Source organism: Solanum pennellii, chromosome 11 (genome assembly GCF_001406875.1).
Source record: "Solanum pennellii chromosome 11, SPENNV200".
Lineage (NCBI taxonomy): Eukaryota > Viridiplantae > Streptophyta > Magnoliopsida > Solanales > Solanaceae > Solanum > Solanum pennellii.
In genome coordinates, this window is record NC_028647.1 from 57,783,309 (window position 1) to 57,796,036 (window position 12,728).

General features: G+C 32.4%; 1 long non-coding RNA gene across 1 annotated transcript; it reads left to right on the plus strand.

The window, feature by feature from the left end:
* The first annotated feature begins 668 nt into the window (after positions 1-668).
* LOC114074779 lies at positions 669-5,641 on the plus strand. Its single transcript, XR_003575053.1, has 3 exons — positions 669-4,306; positions 4,534-4,603; positions 5,481-5,641. It is a non-coding gene; the product is annotated as an uncharacterized LOC114074779 (long non-coding RNA).
* Positions 5,642-12,728: the final 7,087 nt, after the last annotated feature.

Genomic DNA, 12,728 nt, shown 5'->3' on the forward strand with positions numbered 1-12,728 from the left:
AAATAATTAGTTTTATAAATTTTACGAAAAAAATATAATAATATATGAATTTTGCGTTATTTTTGGATACTTTGTCATTTTCTTATAATTTTTAGATAGCATATATATTTTACATGATTATGTATATAGTTGGTATATTTTACGATTATTTCTCAAAATATTTTAAATTTGTGTAAGTATTCTATTTAAATAATTTAGTTTAAATTATGGTTATATTTTGAATCACTATTTTACAATTAAAATAATTATATTACTAAAATAAAGAAGCTCGTCGATTAATTAATACAAATTCATTTTTTATTTAAGGTTTAGCCAAATTTATTATCCTAACTTAATTTGGCTATTTATTAAATTAACCCCTCTTAAAATTCCAATTCAATTTTGGGCCTTTTTGCAAATGCCCTCTAATTCCCTTTCCAGCCTTTTTTTTTTATTTTATTTCTCAGGCCCAAATTTTTTAATCAGCCGCCCACTTTAGCCCATATTCCCTTTAATTCATTTAAAGGACCAGATGTGGCCTACTTCTTTTTTCAATTTCCCTTTTATTTTCCAGCCAGCCCATTCCTTTCTCCCAACCCATTCCTCCTACCCGGCCCATAATCCCTAAATCCCTAACCCATTCCCTTCTATCCCTTTTTCCTTTCGACCCATCCCCGACCCGATTCCCCTTCTTCCTCTCCTACCCGCATTCCCCAGAAAAAAGCAGAACATGCGCGTAAAAAAATCCCAGAAATTTCGCAACCCATTAGCCGTTTCTTGCGCGTGTCTGGCCTTACCCCTCACTCCTCGATCCGTCCCCCTCCTGTGCAAGTCGTACGAGGGCGTTGGAGGACAGGCCCAGGTGGAGAAATCTCCTTTCTCCATCGTCCTTTGCTTGCAAATTTGATGGCTGTGATCGCTTGTTCTGTTGAAGGTTCGTACTCGTTTGGCTGGCGTCCTTATCCGTTGGGTGAAGAGAGGATTTCGAATTCAAAAGGGGACATGAATCAAGAATTCGCCCCAAACCTTCTTTCGTTTTCCCCCCGCTCTCCACCTTTGAGAAATGGCTATGTATATTTCCATTTGCTCACTGTTTGGGGGGTTGAAAAATTTGTTTAGGAAGAAATGTTTTCTGTTTTCTTAAAAATTCTTGAAGAGAATACTCAATCTTTTCTTAGTCTAAAAAAAACATTTCAAGACCGAAAGTTTAGTTCCGGTAGTGTTATAGCATTTCTGGCTTATTGTTCGAGCTTTGTTTGTGGTTTCCACTCTGTTTGAGCTTTCTTGGTTGTTGTTTTGTATCGACGTCTGCTTGGTGAGGATTGTCATTCCCCTGCTCGCCTGATTCGGTTTGCTGCTCGAAAAAGGTAACCCCCTTTGACCTTAAATTATTTAGCGGACATTTCATTTAATTTTGATAATATGAAGCTTCTGTTAGCTGTGGTTCGTTGCTGACGGCTAGTTATGGGCAGTTTGTTCTAAATTGAATGTGATTTAGTTTTATGAATTAGAAGTTATGTTCATGTGTGTATTGTTGTTTCCTTTCGTGAATAATGGTCGAATCCTGAAGTTGTTTAACAAGGAGATAGAATGTTGTTGTATCTATCGTCTATTAGATGCGACAACTCATTCTTCTCTACTCTTACTTTCCATGTTTGTCCTGTCCTTTAGCGTATTCTGTTTGGATTATCTTCCATCTTCGTGTTGCTTAAAATCTCTTCGATTAAGAGTCTGCTCTTCCTTTGATTTGAATTTCAGCGTGTGTGCTCTTGTTGTTCTTCATTTTTGTTTAGTTGGTATTTGCTAAGGAGGTTGGAATAGTGTTGGTTCGTCGTTAGTTCGACACAGATGTTGGTATTTTGGTATTCCGATGCCTAAAGGCTAAATAATTTAAAATCGTTTTGTAAGTTTGTATAGATTTAGTTTGGTTGAACATTGTTCTTCTACCTCGATCTGGACTTTGTTGCTGTCTGTCTCATCCTTGTTTCATCCAACTTCTAGTCGGAAATTGTCTGTTCTTTACAGTGGTTTCTTGAAGAAGATGAAACGATTTTAAAAACGGATGCTTACTTCTCGATCCTGCTTCATTCTTGTGTTGTCTCTGCTTAACTGTGCTCTTCTCTTTGCATTTTATATTTTCTCATGGGTGTGATTCGTTTGGTTTGCAGTCTTCTAATGCGGGTACATGTTTCGCTTTCCTTTGCACACTGTTTTTTTTTAAATTGGTTGAAATATGAGAGCATTGCCAAGCAGAATGTGGGTTTTGTTTACCTCTGCATTAGTTGCCTAATTTAAGTTTGCCATTGTTAATTTAGACATTTTGCATTTTAAGGGTTTAGGATAGTTTAGCTTGCCATGATTGCTGCTGTGTTTGTTTTGGACATGAAGGTTCATAAGTGCACATCCATATTACTGTTAATGCATGCTGTTTTGCTTTTCTTTTTATGAGATTTTGTAAGCTCCTTTCTTAGCTCATACGAGTTCTTGTTTTGAAATCGTTGTTACAGCTTAATTCAAATACTCAAATGGGTGTACATTTCTTTTTTTATTCTCTGTTTTGCTCAAGATTCGTTTGGTTATTTTATCACTTCATGTGCTAATCCATTTTCGTTTTATTGCATGAAAAATTATTCTCGAGCTTCATGGACCTCACTCCAATTCCTTGCACCTTCTTGTTGAGCCGTAAAGGCTCAAAACATATTTCTTCGAGTCATAGACCCCCCTCAAGACTGGCGTACAGGTTGAACACAAAAAAAAAAACGAGCTGCTGGAAGTTACAGTTTGCAGAAACTTGATTGCAGTTTATTTTGAAGCTGTGCACTTACTTTATACACAGTGTATACACTGATATACAGGTGGAAAATGCACATGAAATCCGAACTCAAAATCTGGGTTGATGACCGTAAAAATACACTGCTGAAAAGGAGTTTTCAACTTTCGAAAGTTGAAAAACAGGCTGATATAAAGCCTGTATATGCATATATACAGGAACGGTATACCTTAGATATGTGTTAAAAATGTGAATTGCAAGTTAACGTACAGGGACGCCGATTTTATTAAAAGACAGGATTAGGCGATGAATTCGTGCGTAGGGTACAGCCCGTATACAGTGGTATATACTTTTGGGCAGCGATATACAGTTGTTAAACAGGTTAAAAAATGATACAGGTACAAATACGCAGAAACGATGTGGGAGATACAGGGTGAATAAGCGATAAACACGTATTCGAACAAATGCAGGGCTCAAAAAGTCCAAAAATGGATTGAATATACATCGTATACAGTAGTATACATCTTGTGTATATTCGTTATTTCTTTTTTCAGGGAAATTGGGCCAAGCCCCTTTTCAGCAAAGTTTTAATAGGCCCAAATACCATTGTTTTGCAGGATGTTTAGATTGCTAAAGAGGGCCCAATTATTAGAATTTAGGACAGGGGGGCCAAAGCCCAATTAAATGAATTTGGGCAATCAAGCGCAAGTTAAATAATTTTTCTCTTTCTTTATTGTTTGTTTGAGTTAATTAATTTTTGGTAGAATTTTTATAATCTCCTAAATGGTAGCCATTTTTCATTATTTTAAATTTTACTATTTTATTTACTTATTTTGTTTTATTTACTTTTATCACCATTTAGTTTTCCTTAAATTAATTCCCTCTAAATATCTCCCTTTAGAAATAAAATAAAAAAAATGAAACAAAAAATATTAAAATGAATTTTCTCTTTACTTATGTAGAAATTTTATTTTAAAAGTCATTCAGTCAAATCGCCGGTCAACCGCGAGTTAGCGGGCATCCCGAGGGCCTAATACCTTCTCGGGATGTACATTGAACTTCGAACCTTTTCAATCGATTTTTTAATCTGTTTTTGAATCTTTTGAAACTTTTTCTTGATTTTATCAAAATCAAGTGGTGACTCCGTAATTTGGAAAGTCGATTTTTCTTAAATAATAAGATTAATTGATTTTTCGAAACCTAGTCATCTTCACACCATTTTTTAACAAATAGTATTTTTAAAAATAAAACAGGTGGCCTATAAGTTGGCCTTGCCACCTAGTTTGTCGGCAGTTCATCCTGTTTACCATGTCTCTATGCTTCAGAAGTATATTCCGGATGAATCTCATGTGATTTCACTCGATTCTGTGGAGCTGGGTCCAGACTTGACATATGAGGACGAGCCTATAGCTATATTGGCTAGGCAAATCCGAAAGCTCAGGACCAAGGAGCTTTTTTCAGTGAAGGTGCAATGGAAGCACAGTTCAGTAAGAGAAGCAACTTGGGAGACAGAGTCTGACATGCGTGTCAGATATCCTCAACTTTTTGAAGCTTCAGGTAATTACTTTTACTCTATGTTCGAGGACGAACATGATTTTTAGTGATGGATAATGTAATGACCCAAAAGCTCCTCTTTAGAATTTTGAATATTTGTTTAACTTAAGTTAATTAATCGATAGTTTATGGGCTAAAGTGATAATTTATTTAAGACCCTATACCCTTTAGACTATATTTAATAAAATATGTGTGTAAAACCTATCACTTTTATTACTTAATTAATTCAGAAAAAGAAAAAAAGGGAACAAGAAGAAAGGGCGAAGGGTTTTGATAGTTGCGGCTTACGAACTGCTCCGAGTAAGTTTCTTTTGCTTCTAGGTGCTCGTTAGTTTCTGCACACATATGTATGTATATAGCAATATTATATAGGTACTTATATATGTTTATAATAATAAGTGGTGATCGCCAAGTTAAACCTTAAATATTGAATAACAAATCACGTGAATTGTTGGAAATTGTGATAATATTGAAATCAATTTGTTAGCAGTTATGCAGTGATTAATTGTGATTAGTTGATTTATTTTATAATAGATAATTACTGTGTATTGCTGAACAAAGAAAAACAAAAGAAGAAAAAGACAAAACAATTGTCATAAATGTTGTAACGTAAATGGAAATTAATGGTTTGTTCAATGTGGCTCCTGGAAGAAAAAAAAACAAGTTAAATTGGAATGGGAATATAAAAGAAGGGGAAATTGGTTTATTTGCATAAAATAATATATAAAGTGGTAGTTAATCATTTTTTATCGGATTCTTCTTATAATTATAACATTATAATTCAAGTTTTGTTTTATTGAAATGAGCAGTTAAATATTAGGTGTATTGTATTTTATGAATATTATTAATATTAGGTTATAGAATGAAGCTTATCTAAGCTTGAAACTTGGATAAATATGAAAGTTGACATCTAGCTAGTTGACATCAATATTAGGAATTTGATTATAGATTTGAGTGAGTTTTTGGGTTTAGGTTAGACCTATAGTAACATTTTGTAAACTAATAGAGTGTGGTTGTTGAGTTGTGTGTTTGGTAAATTGTGAGTTGTTTGTAGTGTGGAGGTTCAGATAGGGTGTAAAGAGTACCCGTATTTTGTTCCCTTAACTTGTGTTTAGAGGTTTGCTTTTGGGTACCGCGTGGTTTGGTACTCACCCCTTGCTTCTACAAATTTTTGTAGGTTACGAGCCCGGATTTTCGTGATACCTTCCATTCTCTTCGTTTCTAAGGCATCTTGTAGAGGATTGTGAGGTAGTTGATTGTCATCTCAGCGAACTTTCCTACTCTAGTTTATGACTTTGTTTTTACTTGAAAGACAACTTCATTTTAGACTTTTATTTTATTTCATACAAATATTTACATTAGAGGCTTGTGCACTGGTTTTGGGGATTGAATTAATATGACTTGATTTCATAATTGAAATTGTTGTTGGATTGTCATTTACTTTCGCACTTTGTTAGATATTGAGTTTTAGGCTGACTTGTCTTGGTGGGATAAGACGAGTGCCATCACACCCATTTTTGGATCTTGACAAAAAATTTCAAAGAAAAGAGGTAGAAAGGCGGCACCTCCGACTATTCGACCAACACTACCTACAGTATGTACATTTGTATCCCTATCCATCCTGATTTTTGTATATTTTTCATTAGTTTGAAGATTGTTTTTTTTTCATTTAAGTATCGTTTATTTCAATTTTTCATTGCACTCATGGAACACGTAATTTCTATGATACTTTTATGTCTTACACATAAATACTAATGTTTCGTAGATAATATTTTAAGTATCAGTTTCATATTTTTTGATATGTTATTTTTTTTGTCTATTTATATAACGACTAATGAAATATTTAGGTATTTGTGTATCTTTTATGTGTTGCACACGAACATTAACGTATCTAATTTGTTTAAGTTTGATGTTTTGTTGTCACTTAGTATCCCTACTCGTTCACTAATTACCAAAAATTCCTTTTTAAATATTATTTCAGATACATAATATTGCAGAGCGATACTTTAATTAAAACGGACGGATACTTAAAATTTTAAATTGTTGTTATCAGTTTACTGCATAAAAAAAGGGATCAAAAAAGGAAATTATAATTAACCCCACGAATCACGCGGATAATTAACAAAACTACCAATCAGCCTTCATAAACCTCTAACTGAATTAGGCATTTTTGAATTTCAAATTGTGAAATCTTCTCATTTTTCTTCAAAAAAAAAATAGTAAAAGTTTGATTCTTTTTTATGGTTATTTTTTCTTTTTATTTTCTTTTGGTTTAGGATTTTGTTTTGGCTTCTTGAGCCTTTGGTGTCAAGAGAGATTATTATTTTATATTTGATACAATTGCATCTATGTATTAGTCTCATAGTGTGTTATGCAGTTCCAATGAAATCAATGTCAGACAGAAGTGAGTGATCAATTTTGAATTGTGTTTTGATAGAAGTTGTCTTGCCAACAAGATACAAAAGAATGTCCAGTATATCAAGAAAAAAAGGAAGAAAAATCCAGATGAAAAACTAAAATCAAACATGAACTGTTATGGGCGATGTAGATAAGAAGACCACAATCGAAGAACTTGTACTTTCTTCCCAAAAGAATCTTGATCAATACTTTTTTGGAGTACTTTGTTTTTTTAGATCTAATAATTTTCAAATTATAACATTTCTTTCCACTATTACAAATGCTTACATTAAAAAGTGCTTTTATCTTATTTAATTCAGATCCAATAAATTGTAACATTACGTTTTTCAGTTCTTGTTATAATTTTTTTTGTTAATTTTTGATAAAGTGAATTTGGTATACATATTCTGTATTGTTTTGTGTTTGATATAAAGTTACTTTTAAAATATATGTTGTATTGGTTAAGTAAATAATGTATATGTAACTGCTAATATGTACTAAAATTACTATTACATAGCATTGATTTGTTTAACATAATGAATTTGATACTGAATTCTTTGAAATTTTTTATATCGGATAATACAGTATCAAGTGTTGTAAATGTACCGGATAAGAGTTGTGATGTGTATAGGATAAGAGACATAATGTTAAAAGATACTAAACATATTGCAAATTTAGAGGATTGAAACAATTGTAAATATATAGTATCAAGTTTAATATTGTGAGACACATCAATTTCTGATTTTGAAAGAATGATAAATAATAATTGTGTATCATATACTTAATATACTTTTTTGGCTAATTTATTTTTAACTTCTACACATCAATTTGTGTTATTGAAAGCATGATAAATAATAATTGTGTATCATATACATAATATATTATTTCACAAATTTGTGCCAACTTATAATATAGTCATTTATTTGTACCAAATTTATAAGAAACATAATGTTAAAAGGTTCTAAATATATTGAAAATTAACTAATTCGTATCAAATATAAAAATATAGTATCACGTGTTGTGATACATCCAAATGTTGTTATATAAAAAATAATCGTGTATCATATTAATAACAAAGTTTTGAAAAATCTTGTATCTGCTAATAATAAAGTATCAATTATATATTAATTGTAATATACTCTATATTACAATCAATATAGAGGATAAAATATATGATATATAAAATACTTATAATAGACAAAACGTAATAAGGTATTAACAATAGCAGATATTAGATTCAAAATAAATAATTTTGTTACAAAAAAACTGTAAAATTTGAAAAACGTATCTTGAAAAATAACAAACCCTTCAATTAGTTAATGTATCTTAAAAACAATAAACATCAAAAGTTGTATGTGAATTGGTACATAATCACTAATCTATATGAACCAAGTCATCTTGTTGTTGTGGAGTGAAATAGCTCTTCAGCTTTAGTGGATCATCGCTATCGCTAACAATACCATCTTGACCTTGTCGAGATCATACTTCGATAATAGTGTTGCATATCTTGTGCGAAAGTAGTCAACTCAGAAACCATTAGATAGATGTTGACTTCATCGCTAAAGAATTCAGCAAATGCAACTACAAACATTCAATCGTCACTATAAGCATTCTGCATGTACATTATAAAATGAATTAAATTTTGAACAAAAAGTTAATTACATGATACTTTATAGTAACTACAAAAAATCTTATTGTTTAATTGATATATAATGATAATAATAGTAACTGATACTCAATACCACTTGATGATATTTGTTTCTGATACTAAATGAAACATCATATATTCATTATGTTATTCAAGTATCGTGGTTAACTATTTTATAATATGATACATTATTCTGCAAATTACATCTCATCAAAATAATTTCTACTATATAGTTTGATAGATTAGTGTAAATATATCAAAAAACAAAAAGAATCAAAATTAGAATTTTATATAATTTCGTCAGATTTAAAGCAAGGTACAAAATAATATGATAATGTATCATTGTTGTCAACATATCTAATTTTTTTAAAATAACTCACCAAGGATGAAGTTCTTCTACATTTGCTTTAAAAGATGAAGTTTCATCCTTCTTCGACTTCGTCTTCTAAATTTTATGATTCGAAATTGTTAATGAATCCTACAACCTTTTGGATCTATTTTCAGCTCAATAATCATCATCGGAATCATAATGAGTTGATTAGATCTATTTTCATAAAAGTTTTCATCATCAAAATCAAATACATAAGGCAACCATACTAAAAAGAAGGAGCATAATTTATATGTATAAAAAAATTGTAAATAATTTTTTTTAATAAAAAAAACGAAATTTGAAGAATTGAAAATAAAAAATTAATGAAAAAATAGTCTCACCTCTTTAGGAACTTCAAATTGATGAAATTGAGAAAGAATAGATTTAAAATTAAAAAATTGAGTGATTGATGTAACTGTTGATATATGAGAGTGATTTTTAGGCGTAAAAATAGGAACAAAATCGTTGGATTGGAAGGGATGTGAATCGCGGGATAAATGTTATCCCCTTTTTTACGCTGTAACTGATAACAACAAACTAACTATTAAAGTGGCTGTCCGTTCTAATTTAAGTATCGTTTTATCATATTAAGCATCCGGATTAATATAAAAAGGGATTTTTGATAAATAGTGAAACAGTAGGGAGAGAAAGTAATTTGTCCCTTAAACTATGTGATTTGCCAAATTTTTACATTTTAATATATATTTAGTTTTAGGACTGGTGGGAGAATTCCAACAGCCTAAAACAACAATTAGACCCATGTTCTAGCACAAGCAGACAGAAGATCAAACTTGTCTTTTAAGTAGTTTTAAGCTTGTCACAATTTAATTTCCTTAACGATAGTCATTCTGAATTAATTTTTCCAAAATTAAGTGTTCTCTCTACTTGATTTTAGAATATTTGCAAATAGTTTATTTAAGTAATATTTTTAATGTTTCCCTTTTTCCCTTAAGATAATTTTGAAATTTTAAAGTTGAAAGCATGCTTCATATTTTATAACAATTAGTCAAATAGTTGATTACCATATAACCACATGTTAGCGAGCATTTCGAGTACTTTCAAACCCTTCTCAAAATGCTAATATGAACTCCGAACCCCCTAAAATACTTTCATTGATTTCTGTTTTAATCTTTTGAATTTTTTTTTTTACTTTTCCTTTAAAAATTTAGTAGCAACTCTAAAAACAACGTTGTTTTCCATTTTTAATAAAATAGGGGGTACTACCCCGAAAAATAAGCATAAACAAAGTCTAAACATATAGTCTGAATTCGAAAAGAATGGACTAAACCAAGGATAGATCTATGGTAGCTTGAGACAACTGGCTCACCCTTGAATTTGGTCTCGGTCAAAAATTTCCTAGTCGAGGTCTGTCATTAGCCGCCTGAAGACGCCTTGTACTCAACAAATAAAGAGTAAGTATAGTATCAATACACAAACAACGATGTACTGATAGGATCACGCGACTACTCCAATAATCACAATACAAGAAAGCCATTACAACGCAGTAAACACACATATACAGAAGGCACAATTCAATCATCATTTTAGGAGCAACATACAATTTCCTAATAACCATGACAGGTAAGTATAAATGTAACAATCACAAGTGGTTCTCTCATGGAATCCACACCCAAACTGTTAATGTGTCAGAATGTGACACCCGATTCAATATACATGTGTCAAACTATGATATCCAGTCAAGTATATGCGTCCGAACATGATACCCAATTCAATATATGTGTCTAAATGTGGCACTCAGTACAGTGAGCACAACCACAATCACAATCACACTTATAATGAATAGTGCACATAGTCACACAGTCAAGTAACATGTTCACAACATGTAATTGTGCACACCTAATTACTCCACTAGATTCAATTCATGTTACCTTTTTCACATACATGCATACATACGATGGAGCAATTAAGACACACATATCACACAACAGGATGTTGAATCATCACCTAACTCAAAATCAAACCTAAATACTCCTAACACACTCGAGTCTTCCCTTTTCGGAGTCTTTCAATTTTTTCTTGGTCTAAAAATAAGTAATTAATGCAAGAATAAAAAACAAAGCCTAATTTATCCGGATTATAGCAACAATATTAACCCAAGGCCAAACCCATTATCTTAATGATCAACTAGGGCTTTTTCCACCATCAACTTCATGCCAAAACCCACACCCAACGATAATTTACAAGGACTTTAAGTTCTAAGAATCGAAACACGAATTAGGGGAGTAATTAACTTACCTTTAGTGATAGAAATCGTGGAAATCTTATAAGAAATTGCCCTGGATCGTCCCTTAGCTCTTAAGAACGAAGTTTTGCAAAAAATAACGATTTTGGGATTTCCCACGATTTAAGTCGTGATTGGCCCACCATGGTGGGGCCCATCTTGCCACAATGGCGCCGTCCTAGCGGAACTAATCCCGACCCAACGGCTTTTATGGAGATAGAACCTCGGAATTTGCATTCCAAACTCCCATTTCACAACAAACCTTCAAAATTGGATGTTCTTAAATTAACCTTTCATGCCAAGATGAGTTTAGAGAGTTCTACTTGCCAAATTCGGTTCTGTGAAGACGTACAAGCTTCTTTATGTGTTGGTTATCTACTCACATGATCAAACTCATAATTAAATCCCTCAATCATTACCGGATTTTTCTAGACCCCACCTAACTCAAATTTCGTCAAAGTCTAGCCTGGGTTAGAAATTTCCGAGTTACTACTCAAAAGTTTTTTGGCCCAAATTCCTTTCTCATTGGCTTTTCCATAATGTTGGGAACATGTTTTTACAACACAAAACAACAGCTATCAACTCTATGAACTCTCCATCACATGTCATAAAACAACAATACATAAAAGCATGTCCCACATGATCATCATGCAAATGTCCGGTTCACTTATAGAACCATAAACACAGATCTTGTCCTTTCATGGAATCCAAACCCAAACTATTCGTGTACCTGTGTGGTACCCTAGACATACATAGTCTATCGACAAGGTACCAGAGTCATCCATAGTTTATATATCGACATGGTACCCGAACTAACCAACAATCAGAAATAATCATTAATAATAAACCACGTCACTTGAAAATCACAAATCACAGTAACAAGTCTATTACATGAGATTATCAACATGATGTCATTGCATATGTCTTCCAAAATATTTCCTACCCTGCATTGCATAAACGAAACTACAAAGTAGACATACATACATATAAACATTAAATATACAACTATCACCTACCTTGCGAAATGCCTTAACTTGTTATTGGTCTAAAATAAATAATAAAATTAACAAAAATCACTAATGATAATTTATCTGAAAGAAGTTGTCTTGCCAACAAGATACAAAAGAATTTTCCAGTATATCAAGAAAAAAAGGAAGAAAAATCCAGATGAAAAACTAAAATCCCTTGTGTTTTAAAAGAAGTTGTCTTGCCAACAAGATACAAAAGAATGTCCAGTATATCAAGAAAAAAAGGAAGAAAATGTAACGACCTCTTTAGTCGTTTTGAGCAGTAGAGTTTATTTCTTGTAATAACTGTCTGGGTCGACGGATCCCACGACGGACCGTCATGGGCACGACGGACCGTCGAGGGGGTCTCGTTCCAAAACACTCAGATTCTGAAAATTGGGTACTGAGATCGACTCTCTGAACTTCACGACGGAATGGCAGGACGGACCGTCGTTGGCGCGACGGACCGTCACAAATCTTTCCACAGAATTAACTCTCTGAACTTTATGACGGACCTGCAGGACGGACCGTCACAGTCATGACGGACCGTCACAGGCTGCGTAACCCTGACTGGGTCGGATTTCTGCTAAAAGTTTTTAAGGGGCGTTTTGGACTATTCATGCTTATAATTATAAAGTTAGTGGGTTAATGTTAATAATTCAATTACTTGGGGGTTAAAGGAGATAACCTTGAAATAAATAGTGGGTTATTTTTATCATCTTTTATACTTAATTATATGACAATTAGGGTAAAAGAAAAAG